This window comes from Colobus angolensis, unplaced genomic scaffold (genome assembly GCF_000951035.1).
Source record: "Colobus angolensis palliatus isolate OR3802 unplaced genomic scaffold, Cang.pa_1.0 Scaffold75, whole genome shotgun sequence".
Taxonomy (NCBI): domain Eukaryota; kingdom Metazoa; phylum Chordata; class Mammalia; order Primates; family Cercopithecidae; genus Colobus; species Colobus angolensis.
This window is the reverse complement of record NW_012121265.1, coordinates 2318231-2332885: the sequence shown is the minus strand read 5'-3', so window position 1 is coordinate 2332885 and position 14655 is coordinate 2318231. Positions and strand designations below refer to the sequence as shown.

The 14655-nt window shown below is 44.1% G+C and overlaps 1 protein-coding gene across 1 annotated transcript in view; it reads right to left on the bottom strand.

Moving 5' to 3' along the window:
- HSPA12A (heat shock 70kDa protein 12A) overlaps window positions 1–14655 on the bottom strand; it is a 182054-nt gene that overhangs the window by 154864 nt on the left and 12535 nt on the right. Inside the window, exon 2 of the mRNA XM_011927809.1 lies at window positions 12014–12101. The gene's annotated coding sequence lies outside the window, so the exon portion shown is untranslated. The remainder of the gene's footprint in view (window positions 1–12013; window positions 12102–14655) is intronic.

The window sequence follows — 14655 nt, the reverse complement described above, 5'->3', positions numbered from 1 at the left end:
TGGCAATACTCCTCAAATTGATCTACAGTCTCAGCACGGTCCCTACATTCACGTAGAAATGCAAGGGACACAGAATAAACAAAACAATTTTGAAAAAGAAGAACAAAGTTGGAGGATTCACACTTTCTGATTTCAAAACTCACCACAAAACCATAGTGATCAAGATAGTGTGGTACTTGTATAGGGATAGACAGACAGATCAATGGAACAGAATTTCAGAGTCCAGAAATAAACCCTCACATGTATAGTCAGTTGCTTTTTGACAAGGGGATGAAGACAATGTAGTGGGGCAAGAATAGTCTTTTCACTAAATGGTGCTGGGACAACTGGATATCATGTAAAACAATGAAGTTGAACCCCTACATCACACCATATACAAAAATCAATTCTAAATGGACAAAAAGCCAAAATGTAAGAGGTAAAACCATAAAACTCTTACGAGAGGAAAGAAGAAATACAGATACAAGTCTTCATGGCCTTATGTTAGCAATGGCTTCTTAGATATGCCACCAAAATCACATGTAACAAGAAAAATATGGATAAACTGGACTTAATAAAAATTAAAAACCTTCATGCTTTGAAGGACATCATCAACACACAGAATGGGAAAAAAATATTTGCAAATAATATATCTGATAAGGGAGTTGTATCTAAAATAAAAGAACTCTTACAAATCAATAATAAAAAGATATAACCCAATTTAAAAACGGACAAAGAACCTGAACAGATATACCTACAAAGAAGATATACAAATGTCCAGTAAGTATATGAAAAGGTGCCAGCATCATAAGGTATCAGTGAAACGCCAATCAAAACACAATGAAATACCACTTCACACCCACAAGGATGACTATGATAAAAAAGACAGAAAATGCAAAGTGTTGGAAATGATGTGGAGAAATAAGAACCTTCATACACCGTTGGTAAGAATACAAATGCATACCCACTGTGGAAAACAGTTTAGCAGTTCCTCAGAAGGTTAGAGTTACCATATGCCCTAGCAATTCCACTCCTAAGATATACACAAGAAAAGCGAAAAAAATATGCCCACACACAAACTGGTCCGTATCAACCTTATTCATAATAGCCCCAAAATGAAAACAACCCAAACATCCATCAACTGACTAATGGACAAACAAACCATGATCTATCCATACAATGGAATATTACCATTATCCAGCAATAAAAAGTGAAGGACTGGCCTGGCGCAGTGGCTCACACCTGTAATACCAGCACTTTGTGTTTTTTTGTTTGTTTGTTTTTGTTTTTGTTTTTTTGAGATGGAGTCTTGCTCTGTTGCCCAGGGTGGAGTGCAGTGGCACGATCTCGGCTCACTGCAGCCTCCACCTCCCGGTTCAAGCAATTCTCCTGCCTCAGCCTCCTGAGTAGCTGGGACTAAAGACGTGCGCCATCACACTTGGCTAATTTTTGTATTTTTAGTAGAGATGGGGTTTCACCATGTTGGCCAGGATGGTCTTGATCTCCTGACCTTGTGATCTGCCTGCCTCAGCCTCCCAAAGTGCTGGGATTACAGGCGTAAGCCACCACACCCAGCCAATCCCAGCACTTTGGAAGGCCGGGGCAGGCAGATCATTTGAGCCTAGGAGTTTGAGATCAGCCTGGGCAACATGGCAAAACCCCATCTCTACAAGAAATAAAAAAATTAACTGGGTGTAGTGGTGCACACCTGTAGTCCTAGCTACTGGGGGACTGAGGTGGGGGAATCACTTGGGCCTAGGAGGTCGAAGCTGCAGCGAGCTGTGATTCTACCACTCGACTCTAGTCTGGGTGGCAGGGTGAGACCTTGTCTCAAAAACAACATAAGTAAATTTAAAACAATGAAGTGGCCAGGTGTGGTGGCTCATGCCTGTAATCCCAGCACCTTGGGAGGCCTAGATGGGAGGATCACTTGAGCTCAGGAGTTCAAAACCAGCCTGGTCAACATGGTGAAACCCCATCTCTACTAAAAATACAAAAAATTACCAGGGTGTGGTGGCTTGTGTCTGTAGTCTCAGCTACTTGGGAGGCTGAGGCAGGAGAATTGCTTGAACCTGGGAGGCAGAGGTTGCAGTGAGCCTAGATTGTGAGACTGCACTCCAGCCTGGGTGACAGAGCAAGACTCTGTCTCAAAAACAAACAAACAAACAAAGTACTGATACATGCTACAACATGGATGAACCTTAAAAACATAATGCTAAATGAAAGAAGAAGTTACAAAAGAACGCATCCTGTATGATTCAATTTATTAAAAAATGTCCAGAACAGGTGTATCTATAGTGACTAAAAGCAATGACTGGTTTCCCAGGGCTGGGATTGGTGGGGGAAATGAGGAGTGGCTGCTGCTAATGGGTATGAGGGTTTCTTTTTGGGGTGATAAAAATGTTCTAAAATTGATCATGGTGATGGTTGCACAATTCTGTGATACACTAATAATCATTTAATTGTACGCTTTGAGTGAATTGTATGGCATGTTAATTACAGCTCAATAAAATTGCTATTGAAAAAGGAGGATGCGAACAAACTGGATCTCAGAATGAAAACAGACTGTGAAACCACATCCCAGGCAGAAAAGCTGAAGAAGGTAGGAATACAACAGAAAGGCTCCCAGGGAGAAGCCACCTACAGATATGTGAAGGGCAGTCGACTCTACTCCTCTGTCTGGACTGCACATTCCGCACCCCCATATATACCCAATAACTCCTATGCACCTTCACAGTTCAGCTTTCCCATCACCTCCCAGGGAAGCCTCCCCTGCCTCCCTCCACCTTCATCTCCGCTGTCCACCTTCATAGCACCGCATTCCTTGCCTTCATCTCACTTCCATCCGTCATGACATATTTATTTAATTATTGGATGACAGTCTGAGAACCTTGATAAATTACCAGCTCCATCAAGGGAGCCATTGGTTTTCACTCACCAGAACTTATCAATGTGCCTGGCAGATAGAAAGTGCTTAATAAGTATTTCTTGAATGAATGAATGAACGAATGAATGAATGAATGAAACGTAAAAGCCAGAAACTACAAGCAGATCCTCTAAGAAACAAGCTTCTGAGAGTCTGAGCCATCTACAGATGCGTGAGTGTCACTGTCCCTGCCTGCATGGGAACTGATGGACGCCACGGGTGTCACAGAAGTACCAAAGGGAAAGGCTAATGGGGTGGTTTTTCCTTCTGTTTTAAAATCTCACAAACAGTTCACATACACTGGAAAAATCCTAAAAAGCAGATAAATAATCAAATCAAATCACCCATAATTTCTCTACCGTGTGATACCCCCAGTTAACGTGTAGCCTTCTGGAGTTGCGCTATGTAGCATTTCCTTATATGGACAAGAAATACTTGAATGAATGGGGAACTATGTGGCTCTTTGTACGTCTCACAGCCTTTAATCATAATTCACACTTCTTAGATGCTTAATCTGTACCAGGCACCATGTTAAACACTTGACATGTATTTGATTCTCCTAAAACCCAGTGAGGCGGATACTTAGTAATTCACATTTCATATTACATAACACCCAGAAACGGTGTTACAGGAATCACGTCATTTGCTCGAGGTCATAGACTAGTAAGTGGCAAGCCAGATTCCGATCCCAGCAAGCTGACTCCAGAAGCCAGCAGGGGTTCCGCAGATGTCGGCTGAATGAATCACTGAATTAATGAATGTCTGCTCAGCCACCTACACTAGGGAAAAACTGAGCTGCGCTTAACCAGTTAGTTGGCTGTTGTCTTTCAAATGCTCTAGAACATCATTAATACCTTCAGGGGTCACAATATCCTAAGGCTAAAAAAGGGACATCTTGATAACATAAGGAGCTTTCTTTGGCTCCAACTTCCCCCATCACTGGAGAGGTCTTCCTCAAGGGGGAGCCTCAAGCACCTCCTGGGATAAGGCTCTCCAAGGTCTCCCGTGTCCGAGCTTCTGTCATCCATGGAGTCATCCGCAGGGCTCGCCCTTGCTGGCAGAGCCCCTGCTGGGCCACTCCCGGCCACTGCCACTACACCGACTGCAGCCGATTGGCCCCTGCGGCCACTGTGATGCTGCCGCATCCACTTTGGAGGTGCTGGTGCTACCTCTCCTGCTGGTACAGACACTGCCAGTGCTGCTGCCACCACCACCACATGAGTGTCACCAACACTGCCAGCGCCAGGCTCACCGCCGCTGCCATGTCACTGGAGCCACCAACTCACAACATTGCAGGGCCAGTGCAGAGGCAGGGAGGAGTGAAGCTCTGGGTGTTGATTGCTCAAGTCCCACTCAGTTTGAAGGCATTTGTAGGACAAACTGGGTGACAAGACGTCGTAAAGTGCTCCAAACTGCCCCTCTTCTCCAAATAAAGCTTCATGCTGGACTATCTGGGGATGTCCAAGGGAGAGAGGACTTAGTGCCTCAGGTAAACAGATTCCCGGAAAGTCCCACTCATGTTCCCAAGACATCTCCAAATTCTCTGCGGTGGACGGTGCAAGCCAAATTGTGAGCTGCTTTCCGCCTCACCCTTCTCCTGCTGCATATAGATATGACCAATTGTGTTCCTTCGTTCTGCTACTGGGAAGCTTACAGGCATTTGTAAATTAAAATTCAGTAAGACCTCGTGGTAGGCATTTGTGATCCAACCTGACCCCTGACTTTGCCCTAGTTTCTTTTCAGTCCTGTTTCTCAAATGTATTGTTCTTATTATGTTGTTATACCTATGCCTGAAAGTCCCTTTTGAAAAAAGACAGGCATTTATAAAATAAAAGGAAGAGCTGGAATAAGAACTTATGGATACACACTTTAAAAAGTTCATTTCCAAATGTGGTATGTTTCATTAGCGGTTTTTCTCTGCAGATTTCAAACAAGCAGGAAATCTTCACCAAATGACTTGGCAGTTCCAGGTGAAAAACAGAACTCTCAAAGAGTTTTACTGCATGTGAATTACAGAATGACTGTTCACCTCCTGGCCTGTGGTAGACAGGCAGTAAGGACATGGCTGCAAGGCATAGCCCTGGCAAAGCTGGCATTCAGGACCCACAATCCTTCCTACCTCTCCATCTCCTTCAGCCCAGACTCCTTTTTTAAAGGGCACCCAGCATCCTGCACTGTCCTGGGTGGGCCATAACAGATGAAGTCACGTTAAGATTTAAAGCTGTAACTTGATGCACGCTTCACAGTTAGGGGCCTTGCAGAACCCCAAAAGCAGGATCACCTATGTAATTTGCTGGGCCCAGCATGAAACGAAAATACAGGACCCCTCGTTCAAGGTATTAAGAATTTCCAGATGGTGACAGTGGAGCACTAAACCACATGCAGGGCCTTGTGTGACTGCACAGGTCACAAGTCCGAGTCGGTCCTGCATCAAGGACACACAAAGGCACACTTTAGAACATTACTTTTATATACACAACCACAAATTCTGGTTTTTATGGAAGAACAATAAATAGTTGCAAATATTTAAAAACAACAGAAAAGTTCAAGGACATTCCATTCTGGCAGAAACACTAGTTGCCTCAGCTCTGGGATTTGTATCACTTTGGTGCGAAAGTGTGAGAAACAATGTCTTCATTTTTACCATGTTTCCATCCAAGCCTCCACATGCTGTCAGAGTGTTGCATTTTTAAGAGAGAAGTTTGGAAGGGGTGATCAGATTGCATATGCCAGATATCGATTGGCTGTGTCCCCACAGCCCAAATCTCTGTGTCCCCAAATCTCACCTTGAATTGTAATAACCCCCAGGTGTCAAGGGCGGGCCAGGTAGAGATAATTCAATCGTGGGGGTGGTTTCCCCCATACTGTTCCCATGGCAGTGAATAAGTCTCATGAGATACGATGGTTTTATAAATGGGAGTTCCCCTGCACAAGCTCTCTTTCCTGCCGCCATGTAAAAAGTCCCTTTGCTCTTCCTTCATCTTCCCCCATGATTGTGAGGCCTCCCCAGCCATGTGGAAGTGTGAGTCTTTTAAACCTCTTTCCTTTATAAATTACCCAGTCTCCTGTATGTCTTTATTAGCAGCACGAGAACAGACCAACGGATACCACAGCAAAGCAGGAAGGGGTAAGACAGCCATGGGCATAAGAGGTTCTCAAAGGATGGGCAGGATTTGGCAAGGCCAGGAGGAAGGGTTCCGGGAAGGGGAGCCAAGGCGCAGAGAGACGAGCAAGGAGCAGAACCGGTGAGGCGGCAGGAAAAGGGTCACCCACCAGGCCAGGTGGGGCGAGCTCACCTAGGGTCACTGAGTTACTTCAGAAAAATACATAAGAACCCTTTTAAAGTTCTAGAATCTGATTTTAAAACAGATTTTATGTTCATATAGGGTAAAATAAATGTGACTCACTCAATGTCAAATGGGCACTTGTATATAAATGACACATGAACTTTTTCCCTCTACAAGCAACAGCATCAGAATAGAATCCAAAGAGTACGCAGGAAGACTGACAGCTTGAATTCTCTTAGTGAACCGTCATCCAGCTCTCCAAATCTCGTGGCTGCCTCTGAGCTCTAGCAGAGCCTTTTGGGTTTGTGCTAAGGCCATTCTCAGTGTAGGGTCATTAGTCAGTCTTACCCTAAACATACTGCCCAGCACATTCCGGGAGGGCGTTATGGGCACTGGTGGGTGCTCCTGGCAAAGAACAAAACTCATGTTCACCACCATTAACAAGCTCAGCCTGCAGGGACTGAATGATGAGGAATCACACAAGAACAAAATAGGACTTGTCATCTTCCTACCTGAGACAACACACATGGAAAAACTCAAGAACACTATTCTAGCTATTCTAGCCAGGCATCCTCCTCCTCTAATGGGCTTTCTGACTTAAATGTACCATGACACACACCATGGCAGAACTTTAAGAGCTTAGAGGTTTGTCTTTAGAAACATGTAGGCCAAGATACATGCTATCATCTACTTTACAAGGAATATAGATTAATAGAGAATTTAAAGTCAGAGAAACCTAGTAACACACGTATATTCCTCCAGACTGCAGCTGATTCTTTCTTCGCCTGCCTCTCTTGCCGTCTTTATATAGAAAATATGTTAATTTATGCACACATATACATATTATGTTATTTTATGTGCATAGATGTGTATATGTGTATGTATATGTTACATATGTATATTAAATATGCATATATGGGTTGGTTGTGGTGGCTCACATCTGTAATCCCACCACTTTGGGAGCGAAGGTGGGTGGATTACTTGAGCCTAGGAGTTTGAGAACCAGGCAACATGGTGAAACCTCGTCTCTACAAAAAATACAAAAATTAGCCAGGCGTGGTGGTGCATGCCTGTAGTCCTAGCTACTTGGGAGGCTGAGCTGGGAGGACCCCTTGAGCCCGGGAGGTCAAGGCTGCAGTGAACCGTGATCACACCACTGCACTCCAGCATGGGGGACAGAGCAAGACCCTGTCTCAAAAAAAAATGCATATATGTACATATATAAAATATATATAAAAACCTATCTAAATATGCATATAAGTATATGCATATATATAAAGAGCAAGAGGGCCAGGGAGAGGATATGTGCACATATACATATATATTAATATATACTACAGTACAATTCAATTCCATCTTATTAAACCCAGTCAGCACTTAAAGAGTCTCTTCCATGTGCTGGCCCAAGGATAAGCACTAGAACACAAAGTTATGAGTGTCACCAACCTCAAGGAACTCACCATTTAGAGAAGACACACTGAAAACTGAAATGCCCCTCCTATCACCATGGTGGCTATTTATAATGGAAGGTAGTTGGTTTGGTGGTTCTATATTCATGGCGGCCAATGATGTGGGTTGAGTCATGCTGGCTGGGTTCAGGACCCAGCTTCACCACTTTGAAACTGTATGACATCCAACGTGCAACTTGAGCTGCAGGGTCCTTGTTGGTAAAATAAATACAGTCATGCACTGCACGATGACATTCTGGTCAACGACAGACCACATATATGACTGTGGTCCCATAAGATTATAATATTGTATCTTTACTGTACCTTTTCTATGTTTAGATATACAAGTACTTGCCACTGGGTTACAACTGCCTACAGCTTCAGGATAGTAACATGCTGTACAGGTCTGTAGCTTAGAAGCAGCAGGCTATCCCGCATAAAATAGCTTAGGTGTGTGGTAGGCTATCCCATCTAGGTTTATGGAAGTACACTGTATGATGTTCACACAATGATGAAATTGCTTAATAATGAATTCCTCAGAACATATCCCTGTCATTAAGCAATGCATGACTGTATCTATAATAACAGCCTCTTCATAGGGTGGCAGGATTTAAATGACCTAACAAGTGAAAGCAATTACACTTACTGGAACCAAAAGGCACCCAATGAAAGGAAACCATCATTGTCAGCAGCATTGTTGTTATTGACAGGAACATCAAGTTCGACAGTGGGGGGCACACAAGAGAAAAAGGTCACTCTAACTTGGGAGGTGTCAGGAGAAGTTTGTGGATGTGGTGACATGGAGTTGAATCTTTCCTAATAGCATGTGTCTGGCAGGGGAACAAAAGGAAGAAAAGGCATTCATTCCAAGGATAGGAAAGGTTTATTCAAAGGCCCTGTGGCATGAAACACCCTACCATGTCCAGAGGACGGTCAGCAGATCAGCACAACCAGAGTGAGGGCTCAAGGTCAAAGAGAAGCCAGAGCCAGATCTCGAAGGGCCACCAAAAAGCCCTTAACAATGGAGTAACAAAATCAAATTGTCCTTTGAGAAGGGTTAGGCCATATTCAACTGAACATAATTTCACCTTTCCAGGGTCACCATCGCGATAATCAGCTATCACGAACACTACTGGAGTATATCAATGCCACAAAACAGAAAACCTGTAATTCACATGTCCTTTCCTCTGTTCACAAGTCTTCAAAAGGTTTTTTGTTTTACCAACTAATTGGCTTATTTTTCCAAAATGATTTAGTTGCTGAGGAAGGTTTTCTTTACCACTAATCTCCTCCAGAATGATTTTAAAATACTCATCTTACTAACCGCAAGGAAAATCTTAAGTGGTCACTTTTTAGCACTCAAAAAGGCCGCATGACAACAGTTCACCCTCAAAGTGCTCAAACATCCATCGTAGCTGTGTGGATCAGGCCTCCGAGTCAGAGGTGAGTGTGGGAGGCATGGACAAGACAGGCGTTAGAATCGGAAATAGAAATGAGAGCTCAGAATAAAAGCAGTGTGAGTAAACAACAGTGTACAGGAGTAGCAAGAAAGACAAAGAAGGTCACCAAAGAGGAAAAAGAATGCGTGATACGGTCTGAAAGGGACAGACAAAACAGGAGAGGACAAAAATGCAAAGGGATTTTTTTTTTTTTGAGACAGAGTCTTGCTCGGTTGCCAGGCTGGAGTGCAGTGACACGATCTTGGTTCACTACAACCTCCGCCTCCCCAGTTCAAGCGATTTTCCTGCCTCAGCCTCCTGACTAGCTGGGACTACAGGCATGTGCCACCACACCCAGCTAATCTTTGTATTTTTAGTAGAGACGAGGTTTCACCATGTTGGCCAGGATGGTCTCGATCTCTTGACCTCGTGATTCGCCCACCTCAGCCTCCCAAAGTGCTGGGATTAGAGGCGTGAGCCACCATGCCCGGCTGCAAAGGGTCTTTTCAGGGAAGTCAGTGGCAGATGAGGTCTGAAAAAGTTTGGGACAGTCAACTAAACAGTTTTGAATACCTCTAGATCAATTTGCTCATTCATCATTCAGGAGGTCAGCCTATTAGTCAATTCTATTAATTATTTTTCAAATATGTCCTGTGCACCTTCCATGCAAGGTGCTGAAGATTCAGAGCTGAATGAACGCCCAGTCTCTGTCTTCACTCAGTAGCTCACCTCCTATCAGGCCGAAAAAATAACTTGGCATGCATGGACTCCAACCTTCGAGAACTCATGACAGCAGGGAGAGAATTCACCGCCATCGGCCACCTGAGATATGCCAGGTGTTGTCCTAGGTGTGCTCACTTATGTCATCTTTCTTAATCTAACCTTCCTCTGATAAAATCAACAGGCATCAACAATCTGTTTTGCTGGCCCCCATTTTCACTGTTCCATATTAGAGGAAACAGAGGCAGCGGGTGGGAAAGAGGTCACGGAAAGGAAGCTGAAAAACCAAAGTTTCAGATGCCCTTTGTTTTAGACACCCCTCATTTCCAGAACTAAGGATTGGGTCTGAGATTTTCATAAAACAAACATTGCTTGTTCCTGTTCACTTTTTCCCTTTAGTTTAACACAACATTGGCCGCAAATGCCCATGGATTAATTCTGTCATTCCTTGGCTAACAGGCCCATAACATGTTCCATCTGTTCACGTGCGTTTGTGTGTGCTCAAGTGCTGGTGCGTCCAATTCAGACACAACTAGGGAGTACCGTCATCCCCGCAGGAACTGCCAGTTCGTCACATCCAAATCCTGGACACAGATGTCCTGTCATTGCCACAGGACTGCTTCTTTGTGTGGTAGCTGCTGCAGTCTGGGGGAGCTGAGAATTAATGGTATTTTGCTTAAGTCGTTAAAAACAAAACAAAACAACACAACAAGATAACCATGTCAACCCATAACGTGGAACTACAACTTAGCAAGCATTTTATGGTCAACGGAGAAGCTCAAAGAACATAATAGAAAGAGTTAAGGCAAGCATGAAAAAGAGCAAAATCTCAACCAACCACTCTTTGTTTCTCAGACAATCATTTTTCTCCTGAAAAACCAATTCAGATCAATAAATTTATTTATTGAGCACCTACTATGTGACAGGTACTGTTGATCCCACTGAATAGTACAGAATTTGTTTTCACTACAGTCTTTCATTCTTTCCAATATTGAAAGCATTGATTGGGATGCTTTCATGGTTTTTTCCTTAAGCAATTTTATTATTATGTCTTCAGAAGTTTAACACTTTCAGGACTACACAGTTTTCTGCATTTTTGTTTTGTTTTGTTTTGTTCTTACTGTTGTTTTTCACCTAAAGCATTCGCTTTCTTTTCCTACTCTCTGATTTTTACAGAGGAAAAAAAGTCTAGCATCTGGGGTCTGAGACCCCTCGAAACGTCTGGGCTGGGGATTGCTAATGGCCTCCCAGAGATAACCCAAATTGCTGATTTAGCGAAGCCCATTCTTGACCTTGACACAAGACAAGACAGGCAAAAGGGAAGGACTTGGGAGGCTGCAATAAAAGAAAAAGGATCATAGAAGCGCTCAGATCTCACCAGGCCCCTCCCCCATTCAGCAAACACCTGGCTGAGTTGGAAAACATGACCAGCCCAACCTTCCTATTGGCTGCAATTGAAGCTGTCAGTTCTCGGCTTGTCACCGGTTGCACTGGGAGGCCCCAGGCAGCCACAAGAGCCCTAATTAGGCAGAAATGACACTTCTACAACTGACCTGCCAGGACCTTTGGCAAACCATTTAACATCATTAGTTAACATGTTTTAAAAGTGTGAATGTAAATGAACAGCCAGTGGCTTTCAATGGAGTTTGTCGGTGGCATCTCCCCCTCCCTTTCTCAGTCTTTCTCTTTTTACATGAATAGTCCACTTGTTTTCTCCAGAATTGGAGGGAGGCACCGAAGAAGAAGGAGGAAGAGGACCAGTCCTCTGAGAGGAGAGACATGTTAAGGCAAAAACAAGCCCAGAAGAGCGAGAGGCCATCTCTTCCTGCCTTTGTATGGGCCCTCACAGAGCCAATCTCCCAGGGCCACCAGAGCAGGGCAGGAAGACAGCATGAAGCCAGCAGGCTAGACGGATGCCAGGTCCATGATCTGTGCATGTGAGTGTGGCCAGCGACGATTCTAGGCTTTGGATAGGTGGGAAACGAATTTGTTTTCTGACTCAAGGGTGCCTCTGAAATTCTCTCAAACCTCTTCCCACTTCCTGGTGTTCTGCATAAGCAGGTTTTGCAGCAGTGGTTTGGCAAACATCTTACATGTGCAGAAGTTTAAACATCCCAGTTTTAAACGTACCTAGTCCCTCTCGAGAGGAATGAGGTCTGGGGTAGTTATTTCAGAGGCCAGTTTGATACTTACACACATTAGTTCATTTCCTACCTGAAGCGGCTATTTCCCACCTTGAATCACACTTCATTTTGTTCTTTGCTTTACACCCACAGAATCCGTACACGCCAACACTCTCCATCTGTAGGAGGGGGGAAAGAGTTGCACTGTGAAAATGTCGCTTTGTTTCCATGTCGCTCTTAAGTCGCGTACTCGTGCTGGTTGACAGTTTGAAGAGGCAGTACCCGACAGGAGGGAAGCAAAGATTTAGGTGGGCACAGAGGAGCTGGGTCCCTGGCAAGCCTGTGCACTTACCACCTACTTGTTGTGTGGCCTTGGGCAAGGTGCTTAGCCCTGAGTCTCAGATGTTTTCATCTGCAAGACAGAGATAATGCCTTACTACATCAAGAAAGAAAAAAATAGATGGAAAATCACAAAAACTGGGAAGTGCTGTGTGCATGTAAGGAGTCGTGGAGAGACAAGAGCTGCCAAAACTGAGGAGCCAGGCCCGGTTCTCTCTCTATTTACCTTGGAGAGATGACACTGAGACCCTGTCCTCTGGTTCCCCAAGGCAAACTTGATGGAGCCAATATACCACCAGCCCATCCCAGGGTACTCCCCGTCCTCTCCTTCCACTACTGCTTATTCTTAAAAGGGCTGTAGATATTACAAACACAAGCGCCTGGATGTAAAACATATTCCCAGAACCCACAGTTATATTAGCTGTTCATTCCCTCTGCTGGGTCCTAAACAGTACAAGGGGAAAAGCATGTCTTGTTCATCTGTGGATTTCTAGAAGCCCTGCGAACACTGGTGGGTACACAGTAGATGCATAATACATGTTTACTACTTGGAATGCAAGAATTCAGCATCCACACACGTGCCGAAAGCAGTCAGGAGTGTGTATTTTACAAAGGTAGCACAGATCCTAAATTTGGAGAGCTTTACTCATCCCTGAATTAAAGATGAGTAAAATCAAGCAGGCGGTGTGTGGTGGAGAATGCCTGTGAGTAGTCACGAGACAGGAGCGAAAGAAAACAATCTTAGTTTGGGGCAGAAAGACAGTGAAAATGCTGGAAAATGTCCTTAATAACAGTAAATGGGGAAAGAGAAAACGACTCATCATGATGAGGCATTTAGTGCTTTTAAGCTAAATACCTCAGCATATTAAGCAAATAGAGAAAAGCCAGCTAGAAGATGTCAGCAAATTGAACCGAACAGTGCTCAGAAAGCCCATAGGAGGTGTCTGTTTTTGACCCCTTTTCCCATCACATGCCTGGGCCCAGGCTGGTTGTTTAGTGTTGCCTCTCCTCTCCAGCTGCGGAGCTTATTGAAAAGCTCTTGCTCCCTGCCTGGTTTTGGCACATTTTCTGCAGGTGCCTCCTACTGCGGCCACAATGGGCTGCTAGGGAGGTTTAGACCTGTCAACAGCTACAGGGGAGGGGGTGGCAGTGGTGGAGGGAGCGCAGTCATTGTCTTAAAGGGCCAGTGACATTGTGTGCCGCCACGGAGCCTGCAGCACTGGCACCTGCTAATGAGATGAACCCTTTCTCCCACTCTCTTTCTCTCTTTAATGATTTAACTAGATCTCTTTGGTTCCTTTCTGGAAGGGGAATTGCTCCATTGATCATATAAAGTAATTGCCTGTAAAACATTGCTCTGCAACAACTACTACTTCCCTGGCTGAAAATGTCACAGCAATTGAAAAGCTCTTAGACCCGTTCGAGAATGAGGTTGCAGAAGAGAACAGTCTTTGCATACATCCCCAAGTATGTGTGTGTTCCTGGAGTTACAAATTTTTGGTGTGACTGGTAGATTTTTAAGACAGAGAATTTCTTCCCTGCTGTACGGTATGATTTTTGTGTGAGGTTGTGGTAAACTAACCGAACACACACAGACACATACACACACTCCTTCAACCCTAAAATTACATCTATACATTCAGAGAAAGAAATTCTTTTCTTCATCACCCATGCCATTCTTCTCTGAGACACCATGAATTTGGAGGGACACCCATTAGGTCCAGTGTGATTTGGGGAAGGGTCTTCGTTTCTCCTTACAGAAGTAGACACTATCTTTATCTAGGAGGTAGCAGGGGCCTTAGTTTGGGAAGGAGGAATTGATGCCTTAATTGTTTACGATTTGCTGATTTTTCAGACCTGTCACTTGGCGGCGGCAGTGACACACTGTGGGAACGGGGACCACACACTGAAGGAGTTTTCATAAATAGCTTTATTAAATAGTCATTGCCACACCAATGTGAAGGAGTAATTCACCTGGGGATAAATCTCTTTGTCATAGGCATGAACCTGCCAACAAAATAAAAACTGTTAGTGATGGTTTCATTTTCCTCCGACAGGTGAAAGCGTAAGTTTATATCTAAATCGGAAAGAAACCTTTTTCAATTCAGTTGGTGGGAAGGGCCACTTACGACACGCCACGTTGCCCACTACCAATCTGGGAACAAAGCTCAGGTGAATCACCTGTCATCAGGATAAGCCATGGATATGGTTCTTCTAGCTGATGAAATAAAGGCAGTAGACATGCCTATTACTGCACTTTTATAAAAAGGCAAAAACATCTGCCCACTTACTGACAAAGAGCACAGAGAACTGAGCTACAAAACAAGACTATTTATGGCAATAAATCTGAAAAAGCTGTAGAACTTTGTGCAGCTAAACCCTCTGAAAGGTCAT